This window comes from Prionailurus viverrinus, chromosome B4 (genome assembly GCF_022837055.1).
Source record: "Prionailurus viverrinus isolate Anna chromosome B4, UM_Priviv_1.0, whole genome shotgun sequence".
NCBI classification, from domain to species: domain Eukaryota; kingdom Metazoa; phylum Chordata; class Mammalia; order Carnivora; family Felidae; genus Prionailurus; species Prionailurus viverrinus.
This window is the reverse complement of record NC_062567.1, coordinates 18,922,576-18,935,066: the sequence shown is the minus strand read 5'-3', so window position 1 is coordinate 18,935,066 and position 12,491 is coordinate 18,922,576. Positions and strand designations below refer to the sequence as shown.

Below are 12,491 nucleotides of genomic sequence, written 5' to 3'. Positions count from 1 at the left end.
AATAAATATTTCCTATTACCCTAAACCCTTTTTCTTAATGGTTTTCTGAATCACCCTAAATATCTTCCTGTGCAAAGAAATGATTTGCTTTCAAGACTGGGGCTCCATGGGTTATATAAGAATATATGTTATTGGGGCACCTGGGTGGCTCAGTCGGTTGAGCGTCCGATTTCAGCTCAGGTCATGATCTCCCGGTTTGTGGGTTCGGGCCCCGTGTCGGGCTCCATGCTGACAGCTCAGAGCCCGGAGCACCTGCTTCGGATTCTGTGTCTCTCTCTCTCTGCCCCTCCCCCGCTCACACTCTGTCTCTCTCACTCTCACAAAAATAAGTAAACATTAAAAAAAAAACTTTTTTTAAGAATATATGTTATTTACTATCTGTTTACCATATGAACAACAGGCATATGCAAATTCACACATAATTAATTAGCAAGTATGTATTCAGTAGAACTCATCACCTGGAAGGTTCTAGGTGGTTCTGTGTTGCCAGGTCACTGACAAATCACCTCAGTTCCTCCAAGTAGGCTGTATGAATCCACAGCACCTTACTGATGAAAGCCCAGCAGGCCAATCAAAGGGAGGTTGCCATTTGTGCCATCTGGCAGCAGAGAGCAAGTTCAAGAGCATCCGGGGCCTTACTAAGAGATTTGTTTCAAAACACTGACAAATCTGCATTTGGTAGGGAAAGTGAAGAAAACTACCTGTCATTAACAACAACAACAACAAAAAAAGGGTTGTGTAAGCGCATTGGGGGAAATGGAGAATGAAGAATGCTGTGAAAGAAAGTGCCTTTTTCTGAAGCATATAATTGGTGCCAAACGAGACGCAAGGAGTGGCGAGGCAACCAGGGAAGCGTTTCAAATGAGCATGGGTCAAGGAGTCTTGAGTACATCACTCATTGGCAAGAAATCTCTTGTCAGTACACATGCAATAAAAGGCGCTCATCTGGAGGAAAGTTGATGGCAAACTTTATAAAGGAGATATTAAGTTCATACCACCTGGACACACTGCCCAGTCTCAGCATCACTAAAATAACCAGTAGAACCAGTTACTACACACCCCTGATACGAGGTGATGGAAGGACTCTGCACCACCTGAGAAGGAATCCCGTCCGCAAAATGCAACCTGAGGAATCGGATCAATTTTCTAGACCTAGAGTTCGGCTGCAGGAAATGCAGAGGAGAGAAGAACGAGTTCATTGACATGATGAGGAGAAAATTGGCCAAGTTCAGAATGTATGACACTCTGAGAATAAATGACAGCTTCTCTAACAAACAAATGGCATAAATAAGGGGAGGGAGGAGAGGGGTGGTTGTAAGACTGAAAAGACCGACATATTAATGAAATGCTGTGTGTGGACCTTGTGTAGAGCCCGATTTAAAAAAATAATAATAAGCCGACTGTAAGAAGACATTTTTGAGTTCGAATAGTGAATTCAGAAGTTCACATACCGTCTGGGTTTAAATGCAGTTAAGGAAATTATTGTTAATGTTATTATCTGTGATAATGACAAAGTAGTTATTTTTCTTTCTTAAAAACGGAAGGGGAAACCTTGATAGTTAGAAATACACACTAAAGCGTTAGATATACAATAACACAATATCTGGGGTTTGCTTTAACCTACTGCAGCAAAAACAAAATAAGGGGGGGGGGGTGGTGGAAGGATTGAAGCTTAATTAGCAAAATGTTGATAATAGCCGAAGTTAGGTACAGATTTGTTTATTATATTAAACTCTCCACCTTTGTTTGAAAATTTCTGTAATAAAAACCGTAAAAACTGTTTACTTTCCCAATTATCTGTATATTATAAATGTACTTACAGCTTTTAAAATTCTGTTTGTTTACAACGGACTAGGAATCATATTCAAGTGTCTCAGTCAGTTTGCACTGCTATCATAAGGACGCTATAAACTGGGGGGCTTTGGAACAAACATTCAATTCTCACAGTTCTAGAGGGTGGGAAGTCCAAGATCACAGTGTTGGCAGATTTGGTGTCTGGAGAGAGCCTGCTTCCTGGTTCACTGATGACACCTTTTCACTGTAACCTCACACAGTGGAAGGGACAAGCTGGCTCTCTTGCACCTTGGGGGTAGGTTTCAACATATGAGTGAAGGGGGGTAGGCAAATATTCAGTACAGAGCAAGCTGAAGAGTAGAAATTTCCCCTAATTGTGGGATCCAATAGTCTAACTTTGGAGCTAGGAAAGTCATCAAGATCTGGTAAGTTTCTTGGGCATAACTGATATTCGAATAGATTTTCAGCATCTCATGAAAAGAATACACATAATCAGTCTCCCTTGAAATGTCAAAGTGAACCTTTATAATCTCCTCATGATAAATGTACTCTTTGTGTCCTAGAGACTTTACTAGAAGATGGAGTGGCCCTGGCAAAAATTGACGGGTTTTGTTACCAACATGCTGATAAATTGGAAGCACTGATTTAATCAAATACTGAATGGGGCGGGGGGGGGGGGGGAGATAAAAGCACTATACCTTTGAAAAGGAGATATTTCCAACACTCTCTGTCCCACTATTATCCCTGGCTACCAATGAAAATTCAGGCTCAGCTGTAGCCTTCAGCTTAATATGTTAAATGGTTAAAGGATTAGGAAGTCTAAGGACAATGAACAGTCTCTACCAAAAGATAGGAATACCTGGGTTGGCTGGGTAAGGCACAGGAAGAGAAAAAAAAAAGATTAGACATGTTTCTAAATGACCACTTTACAGTGAGGACATGAAACAGTCAAGTCCAGGATTTTAAGAGGATGTTAGGAGGCATGTCTCTGACAAGGAGAATCACTTTATGAGGTCAACTAAAAAGCGCGTCCCAGCTTGACATATACAAATGGAGGCTATCTCAGACAAATGCAAGATGGCGTTGACATTTCCAAACAGAGTCAATGGACAAGGGATAAGAAATAAGCATTCATGCCCTCTAGCTGCTGTGAATACACGCAGTGGTGTCGCTGTTAGGAGCAATGAATGTACATGCTCCCAAGGTCATTTTTAGTAACCTTAGGTCTCCTGTTGCCTGACTCTCAGTCCAGTGGAAGAAGCCCTACCAAAGGGCTCTACTTAGGGACGGTACTAATGACCTCATTTCCGGCTTATTATAAGGCAATATGAAGACCTTCTATTAACTGGAAGCTCACAGTTGGTAGACCTTAAATTTCAGTATGAAGAAAGGAGAAGCCACCATCTACAGCCCAAGCCACAGCAAGAAATCCAAGTTAGGGGGTGCCCGGGGGGCTCAGTCAGTTAAGCGTCTGACTTCAGCCAAGGTCATGATCTCACGGTTCTTGAGTTCGAGCCCCGTGTCGGGCTCTGTGCTGACAGCTCAGAGCCTGGAGCCTGTTTCAGATTCTGTGTCTCCCTCTCTCTCTGCCCCTCCCCTGCTCATGCCCTGTCTCTTTCTCTCTCTCAAAAATAAACATTAGAAAAAAAATTTTTTAAAGAAAAAGTCTTGGGGCGCCTGGGTGGCGCAGTCGGTTGAGCGTCCGACTTCAGCCAGGTCACGATCTCGCGGTCCGTCAGTTCGAGCCCCGCGTCAGGCTCTGGGCTGATGGCCCAGAGCCTGGAGCCTGTTTCCGATTCTGTGTCTGTCTCTCTCTGCCCCTCCCCCGTTCATGCTCTGTCTCTCTCTGTCCCAAAAATAAATAAACGTTGAAAAAAAAAATTAAAAAAAAAAAAAAGAAAAAGAAAAAGTCTTGCTTGCTCTTGATAGCAACCTGTCCTTACTTCTTATGGCATATGCCAGTCACCCCAGTTTTTGCCTTCTGTTGCCAAACGACCCCATAGAAAGCACTGGGCCACAGTCATCATCTCTTGTTATGAAGCATCTCCTGAGTATTTACTATATTCAAGCATGATCTTCAGTTTAGGGAGGTTTAGGACTCGAAGAAGGATGCAGTAAATGCTGTGCCACGTGAGAAATCGTCAGTTCCTGTCCCCATGAATCTGCAAAGCATCATATCTTATCACATTGTAACAGTATAGGCTTTGCATTTAAATAGTCACCCTACAATGATACATTCCAAAGCCACGTCTTCATTAAACTGATGTGGACAGTCACTGGTGACATCTGTCACTTGGAATTTTTCCCTTAATAAAATTGATTGTGCACAAGTAACAAAGGGTTATTGCTTCAGGACATCTGGCATATGGAAATGGCCCCTTGCGAAGCCCTGAATGTTAAACTGTTTTCATTAAAATGAGACCCTACCTGAGCTAAATACAAGTTTTGCTAGAGTGAAAGACTTTTTCCGCCAGCTAAACAAAGTCGGCTATACACAGCTCATGTGGCACAAATGTTTCATGGGAGAATGAACAAATTATGCCTCTGAAGAGTAGCTGAATATTTATTCTGACACAGCTTCCACAGGACAACCAGCAGCCCCATTTGAAGTAAATTCCTTAGTCTGTTCCAATAAGAAAAATTGTGTTGGAACTCTGTTCCCTGCTCTAAAGAGGGCAAATCCATTTACAGCTGGAGAAAAGTCTCTGGGATGGATCTAATCTATTCGCTTTGTGGGTTTTGATGCTGCTGCGTAAGCCAATGATATTTCAAGTTGGTGCTGGCTTGGACACAGTCGAGAGAGTTCTTTGGAGTGTTTTTTCTTCAACAGCTCAATCATGACTGCAGAAACACAATCAGTATCAGAGATGCAGAGTAGCAACTCATCTTGACAGCAGTGAACTAATGAACATCCATCATTAGATTGTTCGAACATCTTTCGCAATTGAATATCCGACTTTAAAAGAAATTGTCGGACAGTCTTCGGCATCTCCATAGCATTCATCCGGAGCAATCTGTAGTGTTTATCTGTAGTTTAAATGCAAAAAGAAAAGAAAAACCACTCTAATGTTTCATGCAAGGCTGCTTCTGGAACAAAATTAATAATGGCTGCAATTTGCAGAATGGATCGCTCATGTTGTGGAGGCTAAATCCAACTAATTCAATTCCTTTGCAGTAATGGTTTAAAATATTGCAGGAGACACAGTCAAAACACTCAAAACGTTCTGAACAACTTACCAGTCTCCTTTAGAGAATGCCCACCAACCTTATTCTTGGCTCAATGGCTTGTTTGCTTTCCCCCCATAAATCTAACCCTGTTTTTCCACATACATCCATTTTCATTGTTGGTGCATTCTAATTGGTTCCCACTGAGGTCTGGCAGCCACGAAACTGATCATACGGCAGTTTAATGGACTCCAGGGATACCCAACAAATTGTTCACTATTTCACTGGGCACTGAAGGGTAGCTGTCACTATTCTTTTTTCTTGTCATAACCGTTGCGGCCATTATGACAGCCCTGCACACGATTTATTTTGCGGCATAATTTTCTGTGCGGGAAAAATAATAATGCTTCACCACCTCCATCTCCTGTGCCACTGAAAGTATGATGAGATTAAAGACAGACTCCTGCTTGTACATGAAAAATAATGATTACTAGCCTGTCAATTTGTAGAGCAAATCGTGATTCAATTCCATATAACACCGGACACCTACAAAGATGTATTGAAATGAAATCATTGTGTGATCATTCATTCCATCCTTCCAAAATGAGCATTCAATCAACTTTAAAAACACATAACAGACCTATTCATCAGCTGTTTAATGAATAAGTTTTAAATAACACGGGATCATAGAAAACATCTTTGAAATATTTGAATCCACGCTTTGTGTCTTTAAAAACAAACCCATTAGAGGGGGAAAAAAATGCACTTCATCATATTGTTTATAGACTACAGAGATTTAACTTCCCGGTAATAATTTATAAGGCAGTGAAATGAAAATATGCAAATTTCCAAGAAGCATTCAACAGAGCAGGCTTTTCCTACTTAGAAAAGTTTACTTTCTTTCATCCTCTCAATTCAGGGCGTCAACGCTGAGCACCGCAGACATCCCGTGTTGCGGAGCGCTCTGCGAGTTACAGCTCTGGATGCAGGCAAACGCACAAACTGGAAGGACAGATGGGGGAGCAGCATGCAAAAACCAGGAGAGCCCCCTCCTAAGTGAGAATAGGCTAGAATCAGAGACGGGGAGATCATTCTTCCGCTGACCTATGGTTACCAAGCACATCGTGACCATTACATTGTGAAGGAGCCCAAAGGCCAAATGGCAGAAGGCAGGGAGTTGCTATAAATTTTACAACCTGATCTGCTCCGCTTCCCACACATGAGAGTTTAGAGTTCTAAAGCTCCCTTTTCATGCGATTAGCACGAAAAGGCACTTCCCCAGACCTCCAGAAACCACTCATTCATTTCTTCACTTTTTTTTCCCCTTCAGCTCTTCCTTTCATCGACTTCCCAACTGCAGCGTTCCCTGCTCTGTTGGAGACCTGTTGGACTGGGCATCGGATGTGTCGCTGGAACTCATCAATTGTGGAGAGACGGGTGCTCTAACATTCAGTGACATTAGGGCCAATGGAATAGCTCCTGGAGTATCTCCAGGGGCTCTGTGTGGCTGGCTATAAAAATAACAGTTTACTGAGTGCCTGTTCTGTGCCTAGCACTGCGTTAGGCACTTATGACGGATTAGGGAACAGACAAGGGTCCTGACAAGTCGCACCCTGGGCCAAAACCCTACGTGTGATCCTTCAGGCCTGACGATAGCTAATTATAAGGCTTTAGCCCGGCGGTCTTCCCAGGGGAAAAGCTGCCCTCCCCACACCAGCGTTGGTCCACAGCCCACGAGCGGATTTCTGGAGGAAGCTTCACTCCAGGACTCACCTCCCCAGCTGGTCACGCTCTTACACATGCCTCTGTGTTCTGGGCCTCGGTGCCTCCAGTTGGAGACGCTGTCCAGGCACCTCTGCCGAGACCCCCGTATGGCGGGGAGGGTACTGGAAGAGCTCTTCCTCCATTCTGACTCGTACTCGGTACTTTTCTCCTCCCGGAGCTGCTCCTTCTCCTACTCCCATTTCCCCTTCCACAAAATGGTGCGAGTCCATAGGGCTCCATGCTGCCTCAGCAGTGTGCTGATCCACCTGATCCAACCCAGCTCTATTTATGAATAAATGGGATAGTGGGGAGGCCAGCACCTGTTTGCTCTTTGTGGCATTTTCCTGACGGTATTGCAGTAAGTGACTAAAGGCTTAAGCGTTTGGCTTATTGTCTTCATTGGCCATTTTGACACTGGGCAGCCTTCTACCTAGTCCTTGCACTCATAAAGCTTACATTCTAAAAAATTTTTTTTCCAACGTTTTTTATTTATTTTTGGGACAGAGAGAGACAGAGCATGAACGGGGGAGGGGCAGAGAGAGAGGGAGACACAGAATCGGAAACAGGCTCCAGGCTCCGAGTCATCAGCCCAGAGCCTGATGCGGGGCTCGAACCCACGGACCGCGAGATCGTGACCTGGCTGAAGTCGGACGCTCAACCGACTGCGCCACCCAGGCGCCCCAAAGCTTACATTCTAGATTACTCTCTGATTTGGGTTAAAAACTCAATGGCTTTTGGGATGCCTGGCTGACTCAGTCAGAGGAGCAGGTGACCCTTGATCTCTGGGTTGTGGGTTCAAGCCCCACGGTGGGTGTAGAGATTACACAAATAAATAAATAAACAAACAAAAACTCAGTGACTTTCAAAGGTAAATGTTGGAAGAAAAGCAGCACATTAATTCATTTTCAATAATTAACAACTTAACTCAAATTTTTACTTTAAGACTAGTTGTTAGGGAAGGTACAAGACATAAAATGCTGCCCAAGGTTATAGGTTTGGGTAAGCATGACCTGAAAAGTCTTGATAGCTGTCTTAGTTGCTTTGGTCCATTGTAACAAAATACCACAGGCTGGGTGGCTTAAACAACAGACATTTATTTCTCACAGCTCCGGAGGCTGGAAGTCCAAGGTCGAGGTGCCAACAAATTGAATTCCTGATAAGGACCTGCTTCCTGGATTGTAGATAGCCGCCTTCTTTATGTGACTTCACATGACAGGGAGACAGAGCTCTGGTCTCTCTTTCTCTTCTTATAAGGACATTACTGCCTTCATGAGAGTCCCACCTTCATGCCCTTATCTAAACCAAATTGGCTCCCAAAAGCCAGCCTCAAAATACCATCACACTGAAGTTTAGGGCTTCAACATATGGATTTGGGGGTAATACAAGCATTGAGTCTGTTCAGTAACCATGGGACATTGTTATAGGTACCATATTTTGTTGTTATTATTTTAGAGAGAGAAAGAGTGCATGTGCCAGTGGGAGGGACAGAGAGAGAGAGAGAGAGAGAGAGAGAGAGAGAGAGAGAGAGAGGATATCTCAAACAGGCTCCACATTCATCACAGAGCAGACACGGGGCTCTGTCCCACAACTCTGGGATCATGACCTGAGCTGAAATCAAGAGTTGGACACTCAACCAACTAAACCACCAAGGCTCCCCAGTACCATATTTTTGAGAGTGATGGGGCACATTAAAAAGGGAGTTAGCTGGGCATTTGTTTTGTTTTGTTTTTTGTCTTATTCCCTTTGGTTTTATTTTGTTTGCCCAGCATTTTTCCTTTCATTTCTCCATTGTGGGTACCAGAGGTAGACAAATTCAAGGTTAAGGGCACAGTCATCTAGAATGCCAAGTCTACTCAAGACTTCTGACACCAACTGCAATGAGGATGCCAAACTTCAAAGTCTGAGGGAACAGTTCCCACAAAGAAGGGAAGGCCACTCTCACTTCAGACCAGCTGGCTACAAATGTAGGGTCTCTCATGACCACCTTCAGTTTACTAGCAGTATGGTTTTATTATAGCAAAATGATACAAATTAGAACCAGAGATGCAGAAGGTGAAGTGTGGGAGGGTTCTAAATATGAAACTTCTATCATATTCAGGGATGCATTACACTCCAGCATCAAAATGTTACAGCGGATAAAGAATATTGTCAACCAGGGAAACTCACCCTCACTTTGGTCTCCAGGATTTACAATGGGATTTCATTACTTAGGCATGACTGATTGAATCATTGCTCACATGGTTGAATTTGATTTCCAACCCCCACACATCCCCTGATTTTAAGCTGATATCTCATGATTTAAAGCCACAACTTTATCATCAAATGGTTGATCTTCCTGGCTTGGCCATGCCCTTGCCTTGAATCACCTCATTTCTATAAACCATCGGATGTGGTCCAAGGAGTCCACCATGGGTAACAAAGACATTCCCATCACTTTGGAAATTCTAAGGGTTTAGAGATCACATCGCAAGGGCCACAACAAAGGCCAGATCTCTCTTTGGGTAAAATTAGCTCATTATTCTACAGTGGGATAGCCAACCACCTGACTCACATTGGTCAACTAGAACATCCCATCCTCTGACAACACTCAGTGATTGGTTCAGGGTGGAGCACACCTCAGGCTGGATTTGTTAGAAATTGCGTATGTGTGTATGAGAGGTAGAGACAGACAGACAGTGACCTGACAATATCACTTGAGTCTCTGAATTTTGCCACATGGGAAATCTTCTAGACTTCAGTTACAAGAGCTGATAGATTTTTTCTTTTTATTTTATTTATGTATGTATGTGTATATATATATATATGTACGTATTGGCTTAAGCTACTTCAAGTCAGGTTTCTGTCATTTACAGTCGAAAGAGTCTTGCCTAATTCCTGAAGGATTTTTGTGAGTGCTGAAATGGAGACAAAGAATGGACACAGACCACCTGTATCTCTTTTGTGAAGCAGCCCATGATTATTCTTATCGTCTAATTTTCTACAAGTGCCACATGGCTTGTTTTCACTTGAAGTTAACCAAGGAATTCAAATTGATCTATACCCCACAAAAAAGTTATGACAATTGACTGATGGACAATTCAATTATTTTTAAAATAATACAAAGTACTATCTCTAACCACAAAGGAATATTGTGATCAAGTTTAATCCCTCCCACTCCCTGCAACCACTCACTATAATCAACAGGAATAATCCTATCACTAAGTTTTATTGATAAGAACATTTAAGAAGCTGAATGAAAGGCTATTCTCATTTAGAACCAGCTTTTAGAATTGTAGTTCTAAATCTTAGTAAGGCACCACCCCGTGTTATAAATGTGGGTGATGCATGAGGATATATATGGATATTAAAAACTTTAGTGGTAAAGTACCCAGATTACAAAGTATTTAATTTTTAAATAAATTATTACCATTTCCTATTTTCTTTATCATCACACACTCAGACTCACATGCATTCTGGTCAGATTTCTCAAGTGAGAGAGAAGTGCATGTTATCACAGGCGGGGAGCTGGGATTAAGTACAAGCCACAGTCGGTCTTAACCAGTGCCTCAGCCCACGGGGTATTTTCTTTATATAAACATCTTCTGTCACAGGTAGTAACTCAGAACAAGAACCATCAGGAACCAGTTATGTAGGGAAAACAAATCTGAATACACTCATAGTCTTGACATGAAGTCTTCTTTGTAAATGCCAGAATGGCAGAAACTATCTCTCCTTCTATTTGTTCTTACTGTGTTTCTGCAAAGATGGGATTTGAGACAAGCACACGAAGCGTGGAAGCAGAGGGAAAGATTTAAAATGTGTTCTTCAATAATCTGATGATCCTCATATTTTTCATTACTTCTGAGCCACACATGCATCGTTATTGTCACTGAACCATACATGAAATTTCTCTACAGCTAAATCTTTCTATCTGGGATGGTTAGATTTCTTAAATGGAATGAATAAAATCTAACAAGTTTTATAATTGCCTAACATTCAATTATTCTTACCGAAAGCAGCACAGTGTATGAGCGAAACCCGCCGTGGTTTTGCATGAACATTATCATGCAAAAGGTTTCAGAGTTAATACGTCAAAGCTCTAAGCTTCCGTTGACAGGCTTCTGAAACGTTATGCTTCTTTGCCCAACAAAAAGAAACTTTCAAAGTCTTCTGACTCCGTGTTAAAACATTTTCCATTGGGGCGCCTGGGTGGCGCAGTCGGTTAAGCGTCCGACTTCAGCCAGGTCGTGATCTCGTGGTCCGTGAGTTCGAGCCCCGCGTCGGGCTCTGGGCTGATGGGTCAGAGCCTGGAGCCTGTTTCCGATTCTGTGTCTCCCTCTCTCTCTGCCCCTCCCCCGTTCATGCTCTGTCTCTCTCTGTCCCCAAAATAAAATAAAACGTTGAAAAAAAAATTAAAAAAAAAAAAAACATTTTCCATTCAGACTTAAAGGTCCTATTATGTGTAATTTTATCGAAATTTCCCAACAGATAGCTACAGTCTACGAGGCACCTCCCACTGCCCCAGATATACCACCTCCCAGCCCATTCTGCTACTGCGATGACCAACCAACCCTCATTCCACACATGCCAGGTCTGGGCAACGGCCGCTCCAAGTTTCTGGCTCCTCCTAGAACCTCTGCACTTGGACGAAGCTCCACACGCTGCAGAGGCCAGAGGATGCTCCCCAGAATTAATTTCCCACCACGTCCTGTGCTTTCAAGAACTGGCCCCAGAAAGAGGTTTGGAGGAGAAGTCGGTGACAGTCTGGTCTGAGAGCTATGGCCCATGATGGGCCACAGGGAGATTCTAGGGAGATCCGCCAAGTGAAAGAAAGGAAGATGTCATTTTGTAGGTGACACGTGTTGCTGGTTGGGTGACTTACTGCAGCATCCGGGCCTGTGATTGTCCCTACTTTCTCAATTCACCTTCAGTTTTTGTGAATCCTGGTCCATGCGTATGTGTTGAGCTCGATGACAAAGAGCTTCACAAAGGTCAAAGGAAACAAGAACAGATGGAGGCTTCCGTCCATCCTCATGGACTTTCAACCTGCTCACGATCGTCTCTTCCAGACCACCTGCCCCATGGACTTCAAGCTCCAGCATCAGATACGGAGATGGCTTTATGGGACTGTCGAACCAGCCCCTACAATGGCATAAGCCAATTCCTGTGACAAATCCATATGTAAAGTCTCCTATGGGTTGTGCCTTCTCTGGTTAACTGTAACTGATATACCCGGGGTAACCCTCAGTAATGGAAAACAGGTGATGGGGGGAAAGCAGGCAAATGATTTCCTCCACTTGCTTCCACTTTTCCCGCAGAATACTCCAAGGCATAGTGCTTTGCTACAGCCCATCCAGGGAAGTCTGTGTGGACTTCCTAGGAAACATAGCAAGCATGGATAGAGTCCAGTCTTCTCAGTAGGTCTAATAAGATCCTTCCTGATCTGGTCCCTGCTGAGCTCACCAGCCATTATCATCTTCATGTGATATTATGGCCCTAATGAAATTCTTTCAGTGACTTGAAGGTCTCTAGTATTCTCTACCCTGTGGGCCTTCACACAGGAAGTTTCCTTTACCAAGAGTACTTTCTCGTCTCTGCCCTTCCCAGCCCCATCCTTCAGTTCTCAAGTTTGGCATCTCTTTCTCCCAGAAACCCTCTGGAGTCCCTAGACTAGGGACGACGTGATCCATAACTCCCTGCTCTTTTCCTTCTGTAACACATGTCACACATGACTATAATCGCTTGTTTAGCTATTTCCCCCACCAGACTGTATAACTTGTTTGTCTTCG

General features: G+C 43.3%; 1 long non-coding RNA gene across 4 annotated transcripts in view; it reads right to left on the bottom strand.

Annotated features, from left to right (window-relative positions):
- The window catches only part of LOC125170779 (uncharacterized), a 75,882-nt gene that overhangs the window by 19,015 nt on the left and 44,376 nt on the right, over positions 1–12,491 (bottom strand). Inside the window, exon 4 of one of the 4 annotated variants that reach the window (XR_007154088.1) lies at positions 4,342–4,821. The exons of the other annotated variants lie outside the window; for them this stretch is intronic. This is a non-coding gene — a long non-coding RNA (uncharacterized LOC125170779). Of the gene's footprint in view, positions 1–4,341; positions 4,822–12,491 lie in introns of those variants that run through there. 4 annotated transcript variants of the gene reach the window in all.